The sequence below is a fragment of the Pantherophis guttatus genome, chromosome 1 (genome assembly GCF_059756535.1).
Source record: "Pantherophis guttatus breed Tessera chromosome 1, ASM5975653v1, whole genome shotgun sequence".
Classification (NCBI taxonomy): Eukaryota; Metazoa; Chordata; class Lepidosauria; order Squamata; family Colubridae; genus Pantherophis; species Pantherophis guttatus.
In genome coordinates, this window is record NC_142063.1 from 89,779,307 (window position 1) to 89,802,344 (window position 23,038).

Here is a 23,038-nt window from a genome sequence, read left to right on the forward strand (position 1 = left end):
ACATATAAATGTTCTCCTCAAAATGTGTAAATTAGGTGTGTTCTAGAGCAGAGGTCTTCAAATTTAGCAGCTTTAAGACTTGTGGACTTCAATCCCAGAATTCTCTAACCAGTATAGCTGGCTGGAGAATTCTGGGAGGTGAAGTCCACAAGTCTTAAAGCTGCCAAGTTTGAAGACGTCTGTTCTAGAGGTTATCGAACTACAGTTTTCAGATATGTAACTGACTATTGACTATGATTTGAAAGGAGAAGGCTGCTATGAATCATATTGGAAGATCATAGCTTCCCTTTCCCTATTTAAGAAATGGATAAATACAAGCAGAGTTGACTGTGGGGATTGATCAGGATGCCAATCCAATTCCAATTATTTTATTCAAGAAGACTGCACAACTCTTAAATATAATTTTATAAAAGTGTAGGATGGTTGCTTTTGTTTCAGAAAAGTATTTTGGATCATAGCATTAATGTGATTTGCTTGATGAAGCTGCTTTGCATTGCCTTAAGGTTTCTTCCAGCAGTTCTACTGTCAAGAGACTTATGCACATGTACAATCCTTTTATAGAAGTGCCTTCTGGGCCGTAGAACTGCAATTGTTTCTTTTTGGAAAGAGAAGAGGAGATTCTTTGTGACACAACTTGAATACCTGTTTTGAATTAAACTTGATTAAAGCAAAGCACCTCTTCAAAGTTTTGCATAGATCTTCTATTTTCAAATGGCAGCCAGTAGTGCAGCTCTTACTAGTATAGCATTTTCTGTTGTGATTTTCACATTCTCTTTAAAAAAATAACTAGGCTGTTAGATTATGCATCACTTAATTGCCTTCTTTCCCCCCCCCAACATCTATTCGTCATTCAATAACTTTAGGTCAATTATACTCAGTAGTTGAAGGAAGAAAAAAAATACATCATATACCTGAAAATATATTTGTTGTACCATAATGCCATTCTGGCCATTCTATTACATTTCTAGCTCTTGAGCTATCAAAGTGTCATGGTGGTCTCAAATCTGGGGTTGGAGGATGGGACTGCTGACAAGCAGCTAGCTTCAACCCAGAAGTGCTGATAGACAAGCAGCTAGGTCCACCAGATGGATTGCTATCTGAGCAATCAGAAGAGGTGGGGCAACTTTACACCCATCAGACAAAGCTCCCATCGCTCTCTGGAGATGAGGGCATAGAATTATTTCCCCCTCCTTATGCAAGAGGTCAGTAGGCTGCAAAGAGAATACAGCAAAGGAACTTTGCAAAACTGCTTTGCACATAAGCAATTTTGCCCTGCCAAATGCGCTGCACCAGGACTGCTTCCATTAAAATACAGCAGCAAGTACAAACAAGGGAACTCCTTGCTGTGCAACAAAATTCTTAATGGGAAATAATTCTCTTCATTCTTGAGGTTGCTATGCTTGAAGAATCCAGTCCTGTGAAGTCTAGTATGGAATAACCCAGTGGGGAATTCTATCGGTTCTACCCAGTTTGGGCAAACTGGTAGCGGTAGCGGCGGCAGCAAGATGCTCCACCCACCTGCCTGGACATCATCATGGACACTCTGCTCATGCACAGTGGTGGCGCGCATGGTCACATTTGTGAACCGGTAGCGAAGGTAAGTGAATACCACTACTGGAATGACCTGATTCACACCTCAAGGAAGATCAGACTATAATTATTTATGAGCATGAACAGTTTTAGGTGTCTCAGTGATGGGATTTTTTTGGGGGGGAGGGGGGTTTCAGAGTTTAACAAAAATAGGTTTTGAAATACGCACTTAGATGGAAAGTACATTAGGAGACAATTTGTGAAATCAGATGAAGCAAAGAAATGACAAAGAAAGAAGCACAATTCCAAGGCCCTTTGCAAGCCGAGCAGGAAATTTGATGTTCAGATGGAAGTGAGGTAATGAGACAGATCAGCAGTGAAATCCCAAATGATATTTATGAAAAGGACAAAAGCTGATTCAAGGGATTGTTTAAATAAGGTCTTGCTTGTGCATAGAATTATGGAATTATTGGTTTTGGTAATTTGGCAAAACAGGTTCTGATCTACAAACTTGGAAAAAAATAATCTCAGATAAGTATTATGTTCCAGAAAATTTAAAAAAAAGAATAGCAAACAAGAAAGCATGAGAAAATCACTTTGCAGTTATTTAATTTTCCTCCTGGCGATTGAATGGTAGGTTAGGATGTGTGCACTCTTCCATGTGGTCAGCACATTCATTTAAATATCCTAATTGAAACATTATAAATGGAGATAAGAGCTGCTGTTATTTACCTAATTAATTAGATAACACAATTAGCTTGAGAACATAGTAGCAATATTACACTTATGCAACTACTAAAACTATCACTCTTCAAGACAGAAGTGCATGCAAAGGTTATTCTTCATCTAGTCTACAAAACAGATGCAAAACAATTAGCGAGCTCAAACCATGCTTTAGAATCAGTTGTTGCTTTATAAGAGGATAAATAAAAAAGGCATTTGAATCTTCTTGGTGGCTAATTAATGAAGATAGCTTAAGTATGTATACCTTTATTCTCATAAACTAACCCTTTCCTTTTAATTTAACAGATTAACAGATTTGGAAGGGACCTTATAGGTCATCTAGTCCAACCCCCCGCTCAAGCAGGAGACCCTATACCATTTCTGACAACTGACAGTCCAATCTTTCCTTGAGAGTCTCAAGTGATGAAGGCAAGCTGTTCCATTGGTTGATTTTTCTCACTGTCGGAAAGTTCCTCCTCATTTCTAGGTTGAATCTCTCCTTGGTCAGTTTCTATCCATTATTCCTTGTCTGGCCTTCAGGTGCTTTGGAAAACAGCTTGACCCCCTCCTCTCTGTGGCAGCCCCTCAAATATTGAAACACTGCTATCATTTCTCCCCCTCCCCTCTTCACTGTTTTAGTCTCCAGTTTTCATTCTGCTAATGAAAAAGAGGTCCATGGAAATCACATGTTCCCTTCTTTCTTCTACCTTTGGATTTAGGGGGTTCATATGGTGAGTGATTATTAGATTTACAATCCAAATTTATTATGAACTTGATTGGATAAAAATAGTTCAAACTATTTTAAAGTGTTTGCTTTTGTGCCAAAACCAAGAACTTTCCAAAACATTCAGTTCTCACAAATATTTTGATCCATTCTACATCGAATATTCTATATATATATTTCAATTATTATGCTTATTGATTGTGCACTTGTCTAATTATCACAACATGGAGATTCTTTCTCCAGAATAAATATAAATTTTATAGGAATAGCAGAATCTCTATGGCTGCATGAAAAATATGTATATATTGGATAGATAAATTGAAATCAAAGAATCTCTCACTGAAATCAAGGGGAAAGCAGATATCACATGGAAATTATACAATGAATTAAATTATAAGAAATGCAGCTGAATGCTATTTAATACTTAAATAAAGTATTGAATGAATGAGTAATAAAAGAAATGAAATAATGAAATAATAAAATGAAATAATGCTTGTACGTTCAAGTTATATGAGTTCTTACCTGGGAGTAAAACCATACATTTTAAAGACATAACAACTAAACAATGTTTTGGAGGTGTTCATTAAGAAACATCTTGCCTTATTTTTAAAAAATCCAAGTTTTTAATGTTGTTCTAAATATCATAATATTAACATCCCACTACTTTCACTGAGCTTTCAAATTCAGTTCCTATAATACACAGTAAACACATAATTGGGCACAGCATCAGGCATATCAGACTTCATGTAGACTGGGCAGCTATAAAAGCTTCAATAAATATGGAAAAATAAACATTGCCAGAAATCCTCTGGAAGGCCAGTCCTAAAATGAAACAGTCTGAATCAGTGGCCTTAAATCCAGAGTGCTGTGGAAAGAATTATGTAACTTTATAATTCAGAGTTTGGATGTTCTACATACTTCGAGCTACCTTGCTAAAATCACCAATATTATTATATCATCAACTACCTATTGCTAAATATTGAGTGTAAAATCCGGCATTTAACATCATTTTCTGTTCCATATAGAATTAATGTGGGTATATTCTTATCTTTTGTCTCAAACAACAAAATTATGCCATGGAGAAAATGTCCGATTTTTTTTCCTGCCTCCCACACATTTTGCGAAGTTTATTTTGAAACTTCTTTCAAGGGAGAAGATAATTTTGATGAATTTCCATGTGGAGTATAATTTTCTTATTTTACGTATGTGCCCAAGGTATATGTTTTGTTCTGTTTTTATTGTAAATCACCTCATCAGATGTCTGCAGCCTTTCCGCCTTTCCATGCTTCAATTAAAGCCTCCCACCGGCCAGTACGCTCACACAGAGTGGGCCTACTCAGGGTGCCGTCCGCCAGACAATGTCGGCTGGCGACCCCCAGGGGGAGAGCCTTCTCTGTGGCGGCGCCCACCCTCTGGAACAACCTCCCCCCAGAGATACGTACAATAACAGACCTCCGGATTTTTCGTCGGGCCCTGAAAACCCATTTATTTCAGCTAGCTGGGCTGGCTTGAGTTAAATTTTAAATTGATTTTAAATTGGAATTTTTTAATTACGGCCAAAATATTTAATTATTTTAAACAGTTTTTAGATTTTGTATGTCTTGTTTTTACTTTGGCTGTTCACCGCCCTGAGTCCTATATTGGAGAAGGGCGGTATAGAAATTTAAACAAACAAACAAACAAACAAACAAACAAATAAATAAATAAATAAATAAATAAATAAATCTCATGGGAAGAAATCAGAAGGGGATTCTTCCAGTGAGTTTTTCACAGTAGGAAGTGTAGGCTTCAGAATGATGGAGGGGTATATAATAACAACAAAAAACCCCACCCATAACATATCGTGCCATCTGCAAAAAATAAACTGAATAACACTGCAATGAGAGATTTGAAAGAAATTCTCAAACAGCCCCAGAACAAGATTTTTTTAAAAAAATCAAAAGACTCTTTTAAGAATATGCAGTACAGATATCAGTAAAACATTACAAGAAAATGTAATGGAGCTGTATCTGACTTGACAATCTATAGATATAGCATACTAACTCTAAATAGGCCTGACAAGGTGCTCACAGATATTGGAGATTAATTTTACTGTTCCAGTGGGATCCCTGAACATTGACACAGCCTGAATCATAACAAAACCTGTTGAATTCAGAAGATAGAAACTGGCATAGTTCAGACCCCCTTCCTGAAGCTTCCTCGGCCACCATTCATTTAATCAACAATCTAGAAAAGATGGCCTTCTGTTGTATTTGAGTAGACTTAAAACACAATCAAATATGTTAAGCAACATGCATTTGTACAGTATTAGTACATAATTAGACACATTACTAGAAGCATTAAATTGTATCCAGTGTATTCTAAAGTTGCGAGTTGACACAAATAAGTGCAGTGCTTACAAGTATTAAAGAGTTTGAACCAGGGGTGAAATCTACTTACCTTCCCTAGCGGTTCGGAAGTGCGTGCTCTGTGTGTGCCATTTTGGGCCCTCTGGGCATGCACAAAGCCTTCTGCGCATGCACAGAGGGTCAAAAACAGGTTACTTCCTGGTTAAAAACAGGAAGTAAGGACGTCCGGGCAGGTGGGCAGAGCCTTGTGCTGCTGCCGCTATCGGTTCACCAAACCACGCACTGCCGCTGCTACCGATTTGCCCAAACCGGTGCGAACCAATAGCATTTCATCCCTGGTTTGAACCAAAGAAAGCAAAGCAACGAATAGAACCAGCTACAGATTTTCAAGCACTTGGTGTAGTCTTGGTGTAGTCTAATTTGATTTTCATCCATAGCCTTCTGGCCACCACATTCAGTAATGTGTTTGGATTAATGGTACAGGATTCATGGATCCTTTTAGGGTATAATAGTGATGGTATTCCTGTGCACCTGAGCAGTCAGATGGGCAATTATCTTCTTTTTGATCATTATTTTACTATGACATATGCAGATTTGTTTGCTTGCAAGCAGAAGGATGGAAAAGTTACTTCAAGACATTGTCTCCATTAAAGCGATTCATTCTCTTGGATATGATGTGTAATGTTATGTGAGGAGGAGAACTACAATTTTGGGAGAAGCAGATAAGCTGATGAAGTAGATGGAACAATATAATCACAAGGCGAATGCATACATGTAAGCCAGGTGAAGAGAGAAATCAACCATGAAATCAAATCTGGAGCAAAGGGCAGTAAAACAGAGATATGAAAGTATAATGCAGCAAGTCACGTCTGATGCAGCAACCTAACAGTCAATGAAAAGAGGGCTGAAATGGTACATGATAGAATATATCTGACAAAAAAATATTTTTTAAAAGGCTAGATGAGGGTCTGGTCAGACTATCAGTATGGAGTGCTCCTGATTTCTCCAATCTCTATACATCACTTGGCTAGGGTGCAGCTGGGCAAATGAATGTATATCTGCAGTGATGCTTAAACAATTGTATTTAGTAAACCTTTTGCATGTCAAGATCCTCTGTGTATTGCATGTTTCACTAAGCATTTAATTACCGCATGAGATCCCAACCCTCTCATTTGTAACAGAACTAAGGAAAAGTATTGTTGCATGATGGGGATAGGGGAGTTTATTGAAAAAACACTGAGGCAGCGGGGTATTTATTGTAGCTGTTACTTTTTCAGATTGTTATAGTTAAATCACATTTTTTTAAACCATCTAAACTTCCAAGAATATACTATTCCGTGGATGTGGATGGAAGAAAATACCAATTACTTTATGCTGTTTATTAACACGTCACTGTATTTGTCTAAGAACACTACTTGCATTTCAACGGCTCATTAGATCTGATAATCCATGCTGTAAATCCACTTCCGTACATGATCATCACTCTGTGATTATGACTCAGAGGCATTTTAAAAATTTCCTTTAGGAAACCAAGTAGCATGCATAGCATTCCCTTTGTACATAGTTGCAACAAAGATTCTTAAGATCCTTTGGGCATTCCTGATCTGGCCTCTGTTTTTAACTGATTTGCCTTTTATCTAATATGCTAATAATGTCTTCCATTTGCAATCAGCCCTGAGCTTTATTAGAACCGTAGCTTAACCTTTTTGCCTTTCTATTTCATTTTGGCTCAGTGACTTAGCCTATGTTTTCCAATTAGTTTACTAAGTGCTTTTTTTTTTTAACATCCAACTTAATAAAGTTAGATTTTTACAAAAAAATAATAATCATATCCCGACTAACACTGCCCATAGCTATTTGCAGTTTGGTTTCTCCATCAGTGTCCCAGATCATTTATGTTGGCACTGAGCCATCTACAGCACAGAAGGTCTACATTGTGCTGAAGTATCTGTCCTGGAATTCAGCATTCATGGTTATTTAAAGCTAGATATAGCTAATCTGGGTCTTTCTTCCAAAGGCCCAGCTGCATTCATTTAAATGATTACATATCTAGCAATCTCTGATTATGCTTGCTAGCATAAAACACAGCTGCATTCATTTAAGACATTACATGCTGAAATGTGTAGGGCTGTACTTTGGTCTTTCAAAAATTAGAAAGGATTTTTGTATGGATCAGATTTGGTCATTCAAGTATGGCTTGATTATAAGCTTTTAATAATTCATTTACTTTCCTGCTGCTGATGCTGCTTCTGTTATTGTTTTCCCAGACAGGAACAGATCTTTCTCCTGAATGTTTTAGTTTGTTTTTTCCATTGCAATATCATATATTACATGAGTGCATTAAATATGACTGACTTGTGTGAGGCAGGTGAACATATACTATTAGTTACTACCAGTAAGTGGCAATTGCTTATATAATTTGGTAAGTATATGCAACCAGGGTTTTAAACTGCCTCGGTTCTCCAAAACAACTGTGTACATTCATCAGGTGATGGCAATGGGATTACAACTTGCACTTCACAGTAGTCTGGTTCACATCTTTGCCATCATAATATTTAGTCTTTGTTTTAAGGGAAAGGGATCATTGCTCACTCCTGATCTAAGCAGATAAGGTGCCCAGGAGGGGAAAGAAGAATTCTTATCATCTCATCTTAGAACTACTAGAAAATAGTATTGCTCAGTCAAAAGCAAGATGCAGTCCTGATAGCAAAAAGGGATTGTACTGTGAGTATAGCATGCTCAAGACTTTTTCCTTTTGGCACTGAATAGCAATTCAGAATTCAGTTATGTTTTGTAATCCCTAACTATTATGAGGTCTGAATTTTAGACACACAATCAGGCCAAGTTTCAAATACAATCACCAAATGTGTTTCTTAGAACAGGAAGCAAGAAAGGCTTCTAAAGGGAACATGGGTTGTAGACATCTTGTTACATCTTGTTTCCTTAGGTCTAAGATTCAGTGACAAAACTCATGTCAGTTGGAAGCATTTGAATGATTTATTTTTGTCAGTTAAGCACTGGTCTTCAGTGCCCCTTATTTCCTAGCCTTACTTCACTACAGCTGGTCCAGAATGCAACAGTGATGGGAGAGAGTAATAAGTTCATCTCAGGCACCCATATAACACTATGCTCAGAGAACTGCATTAGGTGTCAGGCCTGTCCCAGCTTGGGCAATTAGGAAAAAAGACCCTCAACTCCATTTGCAGTGAATGGTATACTTTTACTAAAGCCAAGCATAGGAAAAGCCAGATCTGAGGAGTCCCACATAAAGCAGTTATTTTTCCCCTTTCCCAAGCCCTCCCTCCTGAATATCTTACTAGTGTCCAATAAAATTCAAATTAGTTGTTTTGGTAACAGTTTTGAGGTGCCTCTTTGATAAGCATTCACATTCCGTTCCCATGCCTGTGTCCTTGGATCATTCAACCGGTGTTTCTGGTTGGCACTTCTGGTTCCGTTATCTACCCCTCTCTGTATTCCCCCTTCCCTCCCTCTGTAGTTTATGTCAGGCTGCCATCAAAGTGAAGTAGGGCTGAAGCAGTGTGATGGCAGATCTGACACTAGGTTCTAGATACAATTCAAAATGTTGATTGTCACCTTTAAATCCCTTGTGGCTTGGGGTCTGGCTATCTGCAGGGCTTCCTTCTTTTGGTACTACCACTTTGGTAGTCCTGGCAGTCCTATATGTCCTCTTATTATCACTTTTTCAGAGGCTAGGTAAATGTATCTATTCAGTTGCTGACAGTGGCGGATTAAGGCTCACTGGTGCCCTAAGCACTGACAAATCTTGGTGCACCAAGATTCAATTTTTATCAATTTCTTTTTACAAATCTTCATTGTTGTTTTTTTTCCTTTCTCAACTTTGTGGTGCCCCCTTTGGGCCTGGTGCCCTAAGCACATACTTAGTCTGTTTAATGGTTAATATACCACTGGTTGCTGCCCTCTCTGGAACAGTAGTCCTTAATTTACAATCAGCTTCTTCTTTCTAAGTTTTAGGAAGCTAATAAAAATCTGATTGTTCCACCAAGGCAGGGAAGCTAGATTGCCGTAATTGCCTCTGAAATGCAAGAAGGTGTTCCTTTATTATTGCTAATGCTGCTTCCATAGGAATATTTCTAGCTGTTGATTGTTAACTGATGGTGGGTTTGTAATCCCAATTACATACTGGCCAGTTGTCTGCTGCTTGGAGTCAACCGGTTGAAGTGGCCAATAATCTCTGTAAGAAAGTAAATAAGAAAATAAAATTGCTTCCTGTTATGAAAGGGAAATGAAGCTGTCAAGAGAAAAAGGGAAGCCAAAGCTTCTTAGTGGAGAAGAAGATGGAGAAAATTGAGGGGAAACTGGAAATCATTCTGCCCTCAGCAATTGTAACATCTTGCCTTTTCTGAAGCTAATCCAATCATACCGTCCCTATTTGCTGAATCTGCAGTACCAGAAGCTGCATTTTGTGTCAGCAAATCACAAGAGACAGCTTCTGGCAGGGCTAATACAGTAGAACCCAGCCAACCTACTGAAACTGTGTGATAAAAGAAATGTTAAAGGTCTACTGCCTACAAAGTGGATCTTTTCTAAGACTTAATAAAAAAAGGAGAGATTTAGTAGTGCATTAGAATTGTAATGGCATTTGTCAGTATGGGCCAAACAAACATATATAACACTACAGCCTCTCTTGTTCAGAGGATGATAAATCTGTGTTTTAGGGATAAGACACTGTCTCAATTTTTCTTTGATCTTCTATAAAAGTTGTGGCTTTTCAGAAAAGCTAGACTTGTGCACAATTTCATTTTGTTAATCCCCACATACCAAAGCAGTAGAGGAGTTGGGTGAAGAGCAGCAGGGTAAAATATACTCCCAGTTCTTTTTTGCTATGCAAACTGCTGAATGATTTAGTAAAGGTCTAATGGCTTTACATTAGGCATTTATCACAAATATTAACAAAACCATTAAGTCTAATTAATCAAATATATGGCATTACATCCCAAGGCATTTACCAATGAAATCACTTGGAAAGATGAAAAGAGACAAATAAAGTGAAAACCTGGGCGCAATTTATTTAGTATTTAGAAATTAGATGATGTTGATGGTGCTATGTATCATGTGTGTAATAACTGAACTGCCAGGCATTGGGTTCAAATGTCAATTCAACCATAAAGTTAATAAGATAAGTTTAGAGCACAAATATTCCGAGCATCCACAATTAAAAATCAGCTAAGGGGATTGGAAAGTCTTTGGAAGAATCTGGAAAAACTGTTACAGGTTCTTCACTATATCTGCCTGAATATGGACAATTTATAAAGGTTTATGTTAGCTCGGCGCAGGGAAAGGAAGACGCGACCAGCTCTGGTCCATTCAGCACTTTATTTAGTACAGAATAAAGACGAGCAGCTGGGCTGCCGGGGCTCTTTAAATATGCTCCGGCAGGCTCAGCCGCCCAATGACAGTTCTTTAAATCTCCCGCCGGAGGATTAGCCAATCCCCGGCGGATGTCCTTATAAGGACATAACACTCCTCCCACCTTAGTCTGAAAGCTGTCCATCAAGATCAGTACCAATGTACGTAACGAACTCACGCAGGTAGGCAGGGCGTCTGATGGTCCTAGAAGACTTGCGCAGTTCATTCTGAGCTTCGCCGCTGGCCTGGGTGGGCGAAGCTCCTGTCCTCTCCGGCTCCCCGGTTGGGGCAACCCGGAGTCCGGCTGTCGAGTGTGCTGGGCCCGCCCCAGCACCTCCGGCCGCAATGGCTGGATCTGTCTGCTGGTCTTGCCGGTCCTTCCCTCGCCCGGAGTCTCTGGACCCCCGCAGTTGGACATCGCTGCGGTCCGGTGGGTGCCGTCCGAAGTCCGGTAAGTCCACTGGTGTTTTTTCTGACTTCTGCGGCTCGCGATGGTGTTGCAGCTGGTCGTGGTTGACCCTGCCGGGGTGGTGTTCGCCTCCTCTGTCGGGCGGGTGTGTGTCGACCTCGCGGGGTTGGTGCTGGCCAGCCTGGTCGGGTCGGTGGTTGAGGTCTCCCTCACTGGTCAGTCATTGGTCAGCTCTGCTGGGTTGTTGTGCGTCCCCCTCGCCTGGTTGCTCCCGGTCTACTCGTCTGGGTTGGAGGACTCCCTCCCCGGTCAATTGTTGGCTGGCTTTGCTGGGTCATTGTGTATCCCCCTCGACTGGTTGTTCCCGGTCTACTCGCCTGGGATGGAGGTCTCCCTGGCTGGGGTGTCGTTTGTTGCCCCCACTGGGGGGGTGTGGCCCTCCCCCCCTGGGTGGTCTCCGGTCTACCCCTGTGCTGTGGTGGAGGTCACCCTCGCTGAGCTGGTGGGTGCCCTCTTCATTGAGTTGGCACTGGCGTCCCTCAGGCCGTGGGTACCGGTCTACCGCTCTGGACCTTTGCCGGTTCAGCTCATGGTAGTGGTGTTGGTCTGCTTCCTTGGGGTGTCGTAGGCCTACCTCGTCGGGGTGTTGCAGGCCTCCCTCGTCAGGCTGATTTCCTTCCGTTCCCCTCCACCTTTTCCGGAGTTGGTCGATGTGACGTCTACAGACCTATCCATCTTCCAACTCCACTGTGTAGGATTTCAGGCCGGTTGAGCTCTCAATCTTGCCTTTAAGCCATTTTGGAAACCCGTGGAAGTTAAGCGCGAAGACCGGGTCTCCTGCAGCGAAGGCGCGGGGGGGGGGTGGCTGGCATCTGATGGTACCTCTGGGTTGTACTGGGGGTGCAGTCGATCCAGATGTGACCTCAGTCTTCTCCCCATCAGCAGTTCGGCCGGGTTTTTTCGTGTTGTTGTGTGCAGCGTGATGTGCTGGGTTAGGAGAAACTAGTCAATTCTCTCTTGCCAGTCGCTGGTGCCCATCTTGGTGAGGGCTTTCTTGGTGAGCCTCACCATCCTCTCAGCTTGCCCGTTACCAGCTGGCCTGTAGGGGGCAATCAGGGCATGACGGATGCCCAATCCTGCCAGGAACGTTTCCATGGGCTTGGAGGTGAGCTGCGGCCCATTGTCGGAAACGAGTACATCCAGTAGCCCATGCGTCGCGAAAAGTCTCCGGAGTGCCCTCGTGGTGGCTTCTGTTGTTGTGGATGCCATGGGCACGACTTCCAGCCATTTGGAGAATGCATCCACCACAATGAGGAGGTACTTCCCACTCATTGGCCCCGCGAAGTCAATGTGGATTCTTGACCACGGGCTGCTGGGCATCTCCCATTCGGATGAGTGTGCGCGAGGGGAGGCTGGTTGGGATTCCTGGCACGGGTCACACTTGGCCACCCAGGTCTCAATGTCCTTGTCCAGGGAGGGCCACCACACGTAGCTTCGTGCCAGCCCTTTCATACGCACGATGCCAGGGTGCCCCTTGTGCAGTGTCTCCAATGTGTTCTGCTGGAGAGCCCGGGGGGATCACGACCCTGTCGCCCCAGAGGATGCAGCCCTTTATTGTGTTTAGTTCTTGCTGCTTCCTGGCGAATGGGGCAAACTGCTCTGCTACCTTCTCCATTGGCCACCCCCGCAGGACCCAGGAAAGTACCTGTTTAAGAGTTTTGTCCTTCTGGGTCTGTGCTGCCACGTCTGCGGAGGTGACTGGGCAGATGGGGTCATTGTCTATATGGAATAGCCCGAGTGTGGGTGCGGAGTCCTCCACCGGCTCCTGGGATGGGCATCGGCTCAGGGCATCAGTGTTCCCGATGGTCTTGCCGGGTCTGTGGATGAGGTCGTATGAATACCCAGCGAGGAAGATGGCCCAGCGTGTCATCCTGGGCGACATGTAGCCGGGTGTGGGCTTGTCCCCCGCCAGTAGTCCCAATAGTGGCTTGTGGTCAGTGATGACTGTAAACTTCCGGCCATACAGGTACTTGTGGAAGCGCTTGATGCCCGCCACGATGGCCAAGGCTTCCTTGTCCAGCTGACTGTAATTTCTCTCTGTGCTGGACATTGTTTTGGAGAAGTAGGCGATGGATGCCTCTGATCCGTTGGGGAGTTGGTGGCTGAGGACTGCTCCAATCCCATATGGTGATGCATCACAGGTCAGCAGCAGTGGCAGCGTCTCATGATATTGAATGAGCACGCTGTCTGATGATAGGAGCCCTTTGATGGTCTTGAAGGCAGTTTCCTCCTCTGTCCCCCATCTCCACGGAACCGCTTTCCCCAGCAAGCGATGGAGCAGCTCAGCAGCTGTAGCCTTCTGTTTAAGGAATACAGCATAAAAATTCAGTAAGCCCAAAAAGGCTTGAAGCTCTGCTTTGTTTTTGGGGGCTGGAGCTTCGTAGATTGCCCTAACCTTTGCTTTGGTGGGGTGTATGCCAGTGCCATCTATGAGGTAGCCCAGGAACTCGACCTCCTGGACCCCAATGATGCATTTGTCTCTCCTAACTCTTAAACCCTTCTCCTTGAAATGCTGTAAAACTTGTTTTAGTCGCTCAAGTAGTTGGGTTTTGGAGTGCCCGGAGATCAATACATCATCGAAATACGGCACCACCTCTGGAATGCCTTGGAGAAGGCGTTCCATCATCGATTGGAAAATTCCTGGGGCTGCGCTGACTCCAAATTGGAGGCGGTTGCACTTAAATGCCCTTCTATGGGTGACAATGGTTTGCGCCTCCGCAGTTTTTTCGTCTACTGGCAATTGCTGGTAAGCCTGGGCTAGATCCAGTTTTGCAAATATTGTCCCACTCCCAAGTGAATACAGCAGATGTTGCACCACTGGGACTGGGTATGCGCTCTACGACAGGGCCTTATTGATTGAACATTTATAATCAGCGCAGATGCGCACAGATCCATCATGCTTCATGGGAGTCACAATGGGCGTCTCCCATGCTGCATGATCGATAGGTTCCAGTATGCCTTGGGCTATCAGCTTATCTAGCTGAGCATCTACTTTGGGCCTCAGGGCAAACGGAACTCTGTGGGGCTTAAGCCTAATTGGTGTAATCGCCTTATCTAAATTAAAGGAAATAGGCTTTCCCACAAATTTCCCCAGCTTACCATTGAAGACTTCCTTGAACTCTTCGAGGAGGGTGTCGAGTTCATCCTGCCGGATCTAATTAACCCCTTTAATTCCAAGCCCTAATGGCTTGAACCACTCCATGCCTAACAGGATCGGGCGGCTGTGTTCGACTATGGTGATGGGGAGGCTGCCTTGGAAATTGCAGAACGAGGTCTGTAGAGAGGTTCTTCCCAGGACTCCTATGGGGTTTCCTCCAAAATCGACCAGCATGGATCTCAGGGGTGTCAGATCCTTCCTGCGGATGTCTGGCTTGATGCGCTTGAGGTTTTGCCAGTCCATAATGGAGTAGATTGAGCCGGAATCTACCTCCATGGAGCACGGGTTTCCCTCCAGTTGTACGATCACGTGGCACTTGGTGGTGGCGATGTCGTCGTCGGAGAGGTGTAGGGTCGTCTGGTGCACCGCTCTCCTCCGGGTCCCATCGCTCTCACCCCGTCTGGACTGGTAGGAGGACCGTCTGGATGACCTCGCGTTGTCCTCCCGATTTTCACGAGGTCGGTGGCTGGAGGGTTCTGGGGCTGGTTCCTCGGCTCTGCAAGCTTCGGCAATGTGACCCCTTCTGTTGCAACGTCTGCAGGTCGCATCTCTCCACTTGCAGTTTGCCCTGGCATGGTCCCCTCTGCAGCTGGCACAGTGCTCCCCCTTGTAGTTTCTTTGTGCGGTTTCCCGCCTTGGGGGTCTGAAGACCTTGTGGATGGCGGATTCTTCCTCCGACTCCAAGCCAGCCGTGGAATCCTCAGTTGACAACTGTGCAGCTCTGTGAATCTTGTGGATTCCTTTTGCCCAGATGACTGCGGCTGCCGCCTTCTCGGAGATCTCGGCTGCGGTAGCTTCCTCCACCACGTCCTTGAGCACGAGCTTTTTCTTGCTCAAGAACTTTTTCTGTAAGGCTCTGTCCCTCATCCCAAAAACCATGTGGTCAGCTATGGCATTGTCCACGTGGTCGAATTCACAGCTGGCTGCGATTTGGCGTAGGGTGGCCATGAATTCCTTAATTGTTTCACCTTCCTTCTGGTCCCTCTGATGGAAGGTGAACCGGTTTGCCACTGGAGTTTCCGTTGGGGCATAGTGGTCCTGCAGGATCTGCAGCAGGTCCATCCATGGTACTTCTTCGATGTCCTGCGGTCCCACCAGGTCGATGGCCATGTCGAGGACTTCCGACCCGCAGTTGGCCAGGAAAATGCCCTTCTTGCGGTCATCGTCGGCATCCCTGATGTTGTTGCCTCTCAGGAATTGCCGGAATTTCACCACGTAGGACTTCCACTTGTCCTTCCCTGGGCGGAAAGGAGCAAGGGCTGGCAACGTGGCTTCAGCTGCTGCCATGCCTCTGGAAGTTGCCTACAGTGACTTCAGTGTTGAGTGACTTTGCTCTTAGGTTGGCTTCGCACCACGAGGTTCGTCGCTAGGTTCAGTCATTCGTCGCCAGTGTTAGCTTGGTGCAGGGAAAGGAAGACGCGACCAGCTCTGGTCCATTCAGTACTTTATTTAGTACAGAATAAAGACGAGCGGCTGGGCTGCCAGGGCTCTTTAAATACGCTCCGGCAGGCTCAGCCGCCCAATGACAGTTCTTATAAATCTCCCACTGGAGGATTAGCCAATCCCCGGCGGATGTCCTTATAAGGACATAACAGTTTATCTGTGATTTTCAAAGTGTCCTTTATAGATTATTGTACTTGTAGCCTACAAAGTCTCACTGGGTATTTTCTTATTTCTTCTCCACAACCAACAGATCATCTCAACTTCACTGCTCTTTGTTATTGACAATTTACCTCTGCTTTGCTAACTGGAACCATGATTTTGTCCCAGCAACCCAACAGAAAACAGTGAGAATCCACTCATTCTCTAGAATCTAAGATATCTACTGAAGAACATTCTTGATAGGAAATTCAAGAGTTACTAAGAGTTGTTATTTTAGCATGAGATGCATAACACAATTCAACTAGTAAATACATTCTTAATTTGGGATTTTGGTACACAACTTAGTTTTAGCAATAATAAAGCAAACATGATCTTAAAGCATAAAGCATAAAAGAGCCAATCTGGTATAGTGGTTAAGGTGCTAGCCTAGAAACCAGGAGACTGTGAGTACAAGTTCCACCTTAGGCATGAAAATCAGCAACTTTGGGCCATCATTCCTTCTTAGCCCAACTAACAAGGAGTGTTAGGTATGTTCTTTACCTTGAGTTATTTATAACATAATAAAGGTGGCATAAAGATATAATAAATAAGTAAATAAATGAGTAAGTAAATAAATAAAATAATCTTACTCACCAAGATGTGAATTCCTATATATTTAATGGTGAAAAACTTACAGGGAATGTTTCTCTAATGAGATGTCCTCATTTTCTGAATGTTTATTTTCTGGTCCCCAACTGCAGAAAGTTTGATAAACCCTAATTTAAAATTATTTAAGTCAACTTGCCTTTAATTATAATTAAATAAATAATAATTAATATATTAATAATAATTTAAGATAACACTTATCTTTGTGTGCAAAGCAATATTTATTTATTTATTTGTGTATTTTTTTACCTATCAAATATGCATCCATGTGAGAAATATACTTATTCAAATTTGTAATATAAATGCAATAAAAGACTACTTAGCAATACATAGAGCAAAAATCAACTACCTTGAAGACATATTGAGTAGAATAATGGTCAACTTTACTCTAGTAGAATGTCTGTTGCTTTTTCTCTTATTTTTTTCTATATATAAATAAGAAATACAAAATTTGCCATATAGTTTTTTTAATGTTGTTTATTAATCCAAACATCTTTAAAAGATTGTGGAATTGATACCGATATCATATGCCTTAATTTCAAGAAAATATTTGACAAAATACCCATGGCATTCTGATTATTTATGTACTTGACTTATATGCCACCCCAATCATACCTTCCACATATATTATGATTAAAATGATATAAAAATATAGACAGGCATCAGTTTGGCATAGTGATTAAAGCACTGGGCTAGAAACTGGGGTTCCTGCATTAAATACAAAGTTAGTTAGGTGACCTTGAGCCAGTAGCAAACCACATCTGAAAACTTTCCAAGGAAACTGTCCAGGAAGTTACCAGGATCCAGTAATGACCAGGAACCATAATAACAGTAACAACTAATCTCTAGCACCAAGGTCTAACTCATAGAGTGAACATTAACCTGAGGAGATAACAAAAATGCTCAGATTTATGAAGGGCTAGGACAATCTGATTATTAAAGTACTGAACTAATATTAGATGACATGACAGTTAAATGAATAGTTTATTGGCTCATCAAGGGCAATACATCAAATGACAGAGAAGGCTTAGGGAGCCTGGGTCTAAACCTTTTTTGATATTTTTTTATTATTACTTTAATAAATGTAATAAAAATAAAGGGGATATTGATCAGATTTGCAGAGGACATTAATTAGTATCTAAGGGACAGAAAGTTCAAGATTATATTGGAAATGGGCTGAAAGTAGCAATAACAAAATTAACAAACAAATGTTCTTAATATAAAAATGAAATATGAAGAAACTTGTTAAGAAATATCAATGTGAATTATGAAACCATTTGCCATATAGAGTCATGGAAAAACTTGATCTTTTTATTCTTAAGACAATATTGAACATGGATCTGATGGCATTCTACAAATACTTGAAAAAATATGTCTCAGAACAAGGTCAAGATTTTCCTCTATCATTTCAGAAAGTAGACCAGAGAGAAATAAATGTATAAGTAAGTAAATTATGATTTAATATTAGGGGGAGAAACCCCAATAATAAAGAGGAGTGAAATAATACCCTGAGATGTGGGATTTCCCCCTTCATTAAATATGTCAGTTTGAAGGTAGCAGCACCTATCAGAATTTCTCTACTATGAATTCCTGCACTGATCAAAAACAGTCATACTTGATACAATTATTATCCCCTTGCAACTGCATGAATGTTTGATTCCATTAATAAGTACAAAAACATTTCATTCAGGAGAAGTTTGCCTTCTTTTTGAAATAATTTTGAAAGCCATTTTTCTCCTACCAAATTGAATGCAATCTCATAAAGGAAAAAAAAATCCAAAGAAAATTCCTCCAAGATAAAAAAAAAACCTCCAATCAGTAAGATCCAATCATCAAAACATGTGTAGTCCGCCAAGTACGCCGGTCTGCGTTGGATCTGCCCAGATCTTCTCAGTGCAGGAGTGGCCGCCGACAGAGGCGGAGCTGGACTATCACTCTGTGGAACTACAGGAGACTGCCTGTACAGTTGCTTAAATAGGGAGCTGTCAGGGTAAACCAATAAACGGGCTGCGTTTTTCCCGCTATATTCCTGCTCTCACTTTAGCCAATCAGAGCGGGGCAGCAACAGGGCCGGCTTTGGGGAAGGTCATAACGGCGAGGACTTAACAACACTATTATCACCCTGTTTTGTTTTTCTAACTTTCTATACAGAATTATTTTATTGTGCTTTTACTCAGTTGAGTATTGGCACCTTAAGGCTGTTGAGAAACTGTTTCATTGCTGGCATCTTCGCAAGCAGCCTCAGGCAAAATGCTATCTTACTTGAGGTCACTGAAAAATTCAAGAGACTGTTTGCTAATAAAAAAAGCAAGAGTTTGACATTGTACAACACACTTGGGTTTCCACAAACAAACAACTTATGCATCCCCATATCCCACTCTGACTCCAGAGGTAATTAGCCCTCACAGACACAAGTATTTTACCCATAGGCCCAAACACAGAACTTTCTGATAGATGGAAGCCAAAAGTGTAACTAGCTGAACTAACTTGAATTTTTCACTCAATAACTCATCATGTACAATACAGAGAATGGGCCTACAGGCAAAAGAAAAGGAAAAAAAGAGAAAAACATAAAGATAAAGATAAAAGAATGCCTTACAGAAAGAAGAAGAAGACCAGCATTGCTCAGTGGGAAAGAGCCTGTGGCAAAATGTCTTCAAATGGGAAACAGCAACACTTGATTTATGAATACATTGCCATTTTTAGTTATTATTATTGTTTAGACTTCTATACCGCTTCATAGTGCTTTACAGCCCTCTCTAAGCGGTTTACAAAGTTAGCATATAGCATATTACATATTAGCATATTGCATTAGCATTAGCATATTGCCCCCAACAATCTGGGTCCTCATTTTACCCACCTCGGAAGGATGGAAGGCTGAGTCAACCTTGAGCCAGAGAGATTTGATCTGCTGATCTGCTGAACTAGCAGTCAGCTGAAGTAGGTGCAGTACTGCACTCTAACCACTGCACCACTATGGTAGTTACTGGTTTACTATGGTAAACCAATACAAGTAGTGCTCGACTTACAACCATAACTGAACCCAAAATTTCTGTTGCTAAGCAAGGCAGTAACTGAGTTGAACCCCATTTTATGACATTTCTGCTTTATGTTTAATCAGTTAAACAATAATAGCATAAAGCTTTCTAAATCAAGTAATTTGCCCCAAACATAGAACCTGGTGCAGTTGTCAGCATGGAGAACAAAACACAGTTCTAATAAAAATATAGCATTTGTGGCTTCTTCTCTGATCTGGACACAAATGATATTTGTGGGCGGACAAATTAGATGAACAGGGGATAATCAATCCTACAGCAATTTCTCAAGGGCGCAACTTCCTCTTGGTATGCAAACATATTGAAAAAGTCTTAAGAGAGATCATGTGTGATATCTGCTTTTGTGATATATTGAAATATCTGAGAAGTTACTGAAATATAACTTGTTTGGTAATTAGCCATTAAGGCCTTCTTTACCCTTATATGTTCATAATCAAGTCAGTGTTTGCAAAATATGTACAGGAACTTACAGACTTCATATAAACAGTATTGTAAAAGCTACATTAATGTTTCATGGTGTCCTTGTGTGGATTTGAAAATGAAGCAAACTCAGGCCTGGTTTGTCTTTGATGGTAGACTAGTAGAATATACAAGCCTTTAATTTAGACTGGAAAGATCCTGGAAGAATGGAAAGGCAAATAAATTATTTACTTCATGGCAGTGTTTGTGAAATTGCTAGGTCTCAGATCGGAGATTTCATCATTAGCAATCAATTGCCAAACTATCAGATATTATCAAAAAGGGAAATTGGAGAACATCTTTGATCCTTAAGAGTTTTAAAGATACTTTCCTAGTTTCAGACACAACTTGACCCACATATTCAGAAGCTGTGCCTTTCTAGTTATACAGTAATCAACCTCTAGGCATTTGCTACCCTTGAAGGTATAATTCAAGAACTAGAGATAAATTACAACTGTCTGGCTGACCTCATATGGCAGCATTGGCAGCTCAGTTGTATACAGTAGATGATGAAACACTATCATCTAATTTATGGCATCAGGTAATTATATTATTTTAATTCATCTACCTGTGTCACTCTTTTACGATATCAAGAACAAGCTCATTTATCAATAGTATAAAGCAAAGACTTTAAACATTTCATTGGCTATCTTTCCTGAGTAACATCAACTTTTATCATTTTGGTAGGCAGGCTGCTAAATCTTATCCACAGACATTCAGTCAAATATACATATTAGCATTGTAAGCTAGAATTATTTGCATCTCTGGCTGAATAAACTTCCATTCTGTTAACAATATGCTATTCTAGACTAGCTTAGAGTTTTCTGGTCTTAATCTTTGTAACTCTGGTAGGAAGAAATAAAAACTAATAATCAAAAGTTTGTACATAGCAAATGTCACTACTACAACCTGTCACCTTAAGAGTCTAATTTACTCACTAATGCTTTGAGTTTAGCAGAGGTAACAAAAAGGGCTTCTTGAGGGCTTTACAAATGAACCCATTTCAATGATTTGGCTATAATAAACTAATATAGAAAGAGTAGATCAAATGTCACTATGCTTGATCCCCACATATATTTAAAGTATGTGTTTAGAGAGTTCAGAAATTGACAGGTTTTGGAATATTGTGTCTATGTATGTGCATGTATATAGACTGGTGCTTGGCAGATGGAATCAGAGGATTACTACAAAAATGATTTATTCCAGCTCTGGCTAGTGTGGCTTTTATCACACAAAAAGGGATTGTATGTGTGGTGACCCATATACATGATATTAATTCTGATTAAAAAATGCAATTACATTTTTAGAATAGGGAAATCAGGTAGGATTTTAATCTCTTTCCATGTGGTTGGAAAAAAACCCTCTTGAGATAACTTTGAAGGATCATTGTGTAGAGGGAGTTGCCTGGTCATTTGGAGGGCAGAATCTTGGTGAAGTAGATAAGACAGGTGGAAATCTTTAGAAGCCAAGTACCTATTGTTTATTTTAGAGATAAGTCAGATCTCTTTCCTTCACTGACATATGGACTGAGGAGGAGACCTAACTGTGACTTGCAGGTAAGAAGCTGGTAGTATTGCCAAGTAATTTCTTCTTGCAACATATTCTGTTCAAAGACATGCTAATGAACATGAGTTTGCACTAATATCTACCTGTGCTGTGCTAGGTAGGAATTGAGTAAGAACTCTAAATATAGGTTTCACCTTCACGTGAAAATGTATTCATCAAATACTGTATGTCCACCTTCCTATTACCTGCATTTCTGACAAACCTCTTGGTTATGTAAAAGAACAAAAGATTCAATTAAGCTACCTTAATAACTCATAATAATTCAAAGTAGAAGCCAGTAAGTGTACAATCTCATTGAAAAGTTTAAGAATGAAATGCAAAATTCAGCAAAATGTTGTGTAAACTTTAAATAATGTACACATCATCACTTTTCATACATAATAGCCCTGAGAAGATTTTGGTTTTTATGCCAGCCTGTAATGTACATCATAATGAGGAAATTCAGAGGTCACAAACAAAGCAACCCCAAAAGGGCAATATGTCACAAAATGTTCATTTATAGCAATACTAAAATGTTAATTTATTACAAAAACTGACATCTCTACCAATTACTTCAAGACTTGGATCTCCACTCCTACCCATCAGACCTCAAGAGATAATGCCATGCTAGAATTTCAATCTATTTAAAAAAGAAAAGCCTTTACCAGAATTGATGAGAAAACAGAATGCAAAAGGGCAAAATGTTCATACATTTTATCTGGACAATGAAACAGTTAGCATCTATACCTAAGAGAGAGAACTCCAGTTTAAAATGAGTTCTTTTAAGAGTTTGGCTACAGGCTACTTTTTTCCCCTTAAGGAATCCACTAAATTCTTATTTTTTCTTTCTACTTGTGAGGCTGAAACATAATAGAGCAAAATAAGGTTTATTGCTTTTCTTTGATGGTGGTAATTAAAGGAGAAAACCTATTGGCTTTCTTTAAGTAACCTGCAAAAGTTTCTTGAGGTAAAAAAAAACACTGATGTGATTATTTTGGGGGAGGCTATTTGAATTTGATACTTCAAATTTATGTTATAGGTTCTCTCACTACAGAACTAATTAATGGGTATCACTTTATCATTAAATGTTTTGCACTTTTTATTGTGCAGATTTGAATTTCTTAATGCTCTGAATAATTTATTATAAAAATTATTGTTAAATAAAATTCTTCTTTAAAATCTTTTGACATCAGTGCCAAGAAAAGCTTGCACAAACAATATTGCAAATTGAAAAAGTTAATTATTCTGATGGAATTATTTTCCATAGGAAAATTTATTCTTCAAAGCAGCAAATAAAATAGGACCAAAACAAACTGGGGTACCTATGGATTTTCCTCAATTCCCCAGTTTGGGCACAGTCAAATAATGATAACTAGACAGACACATAATCAG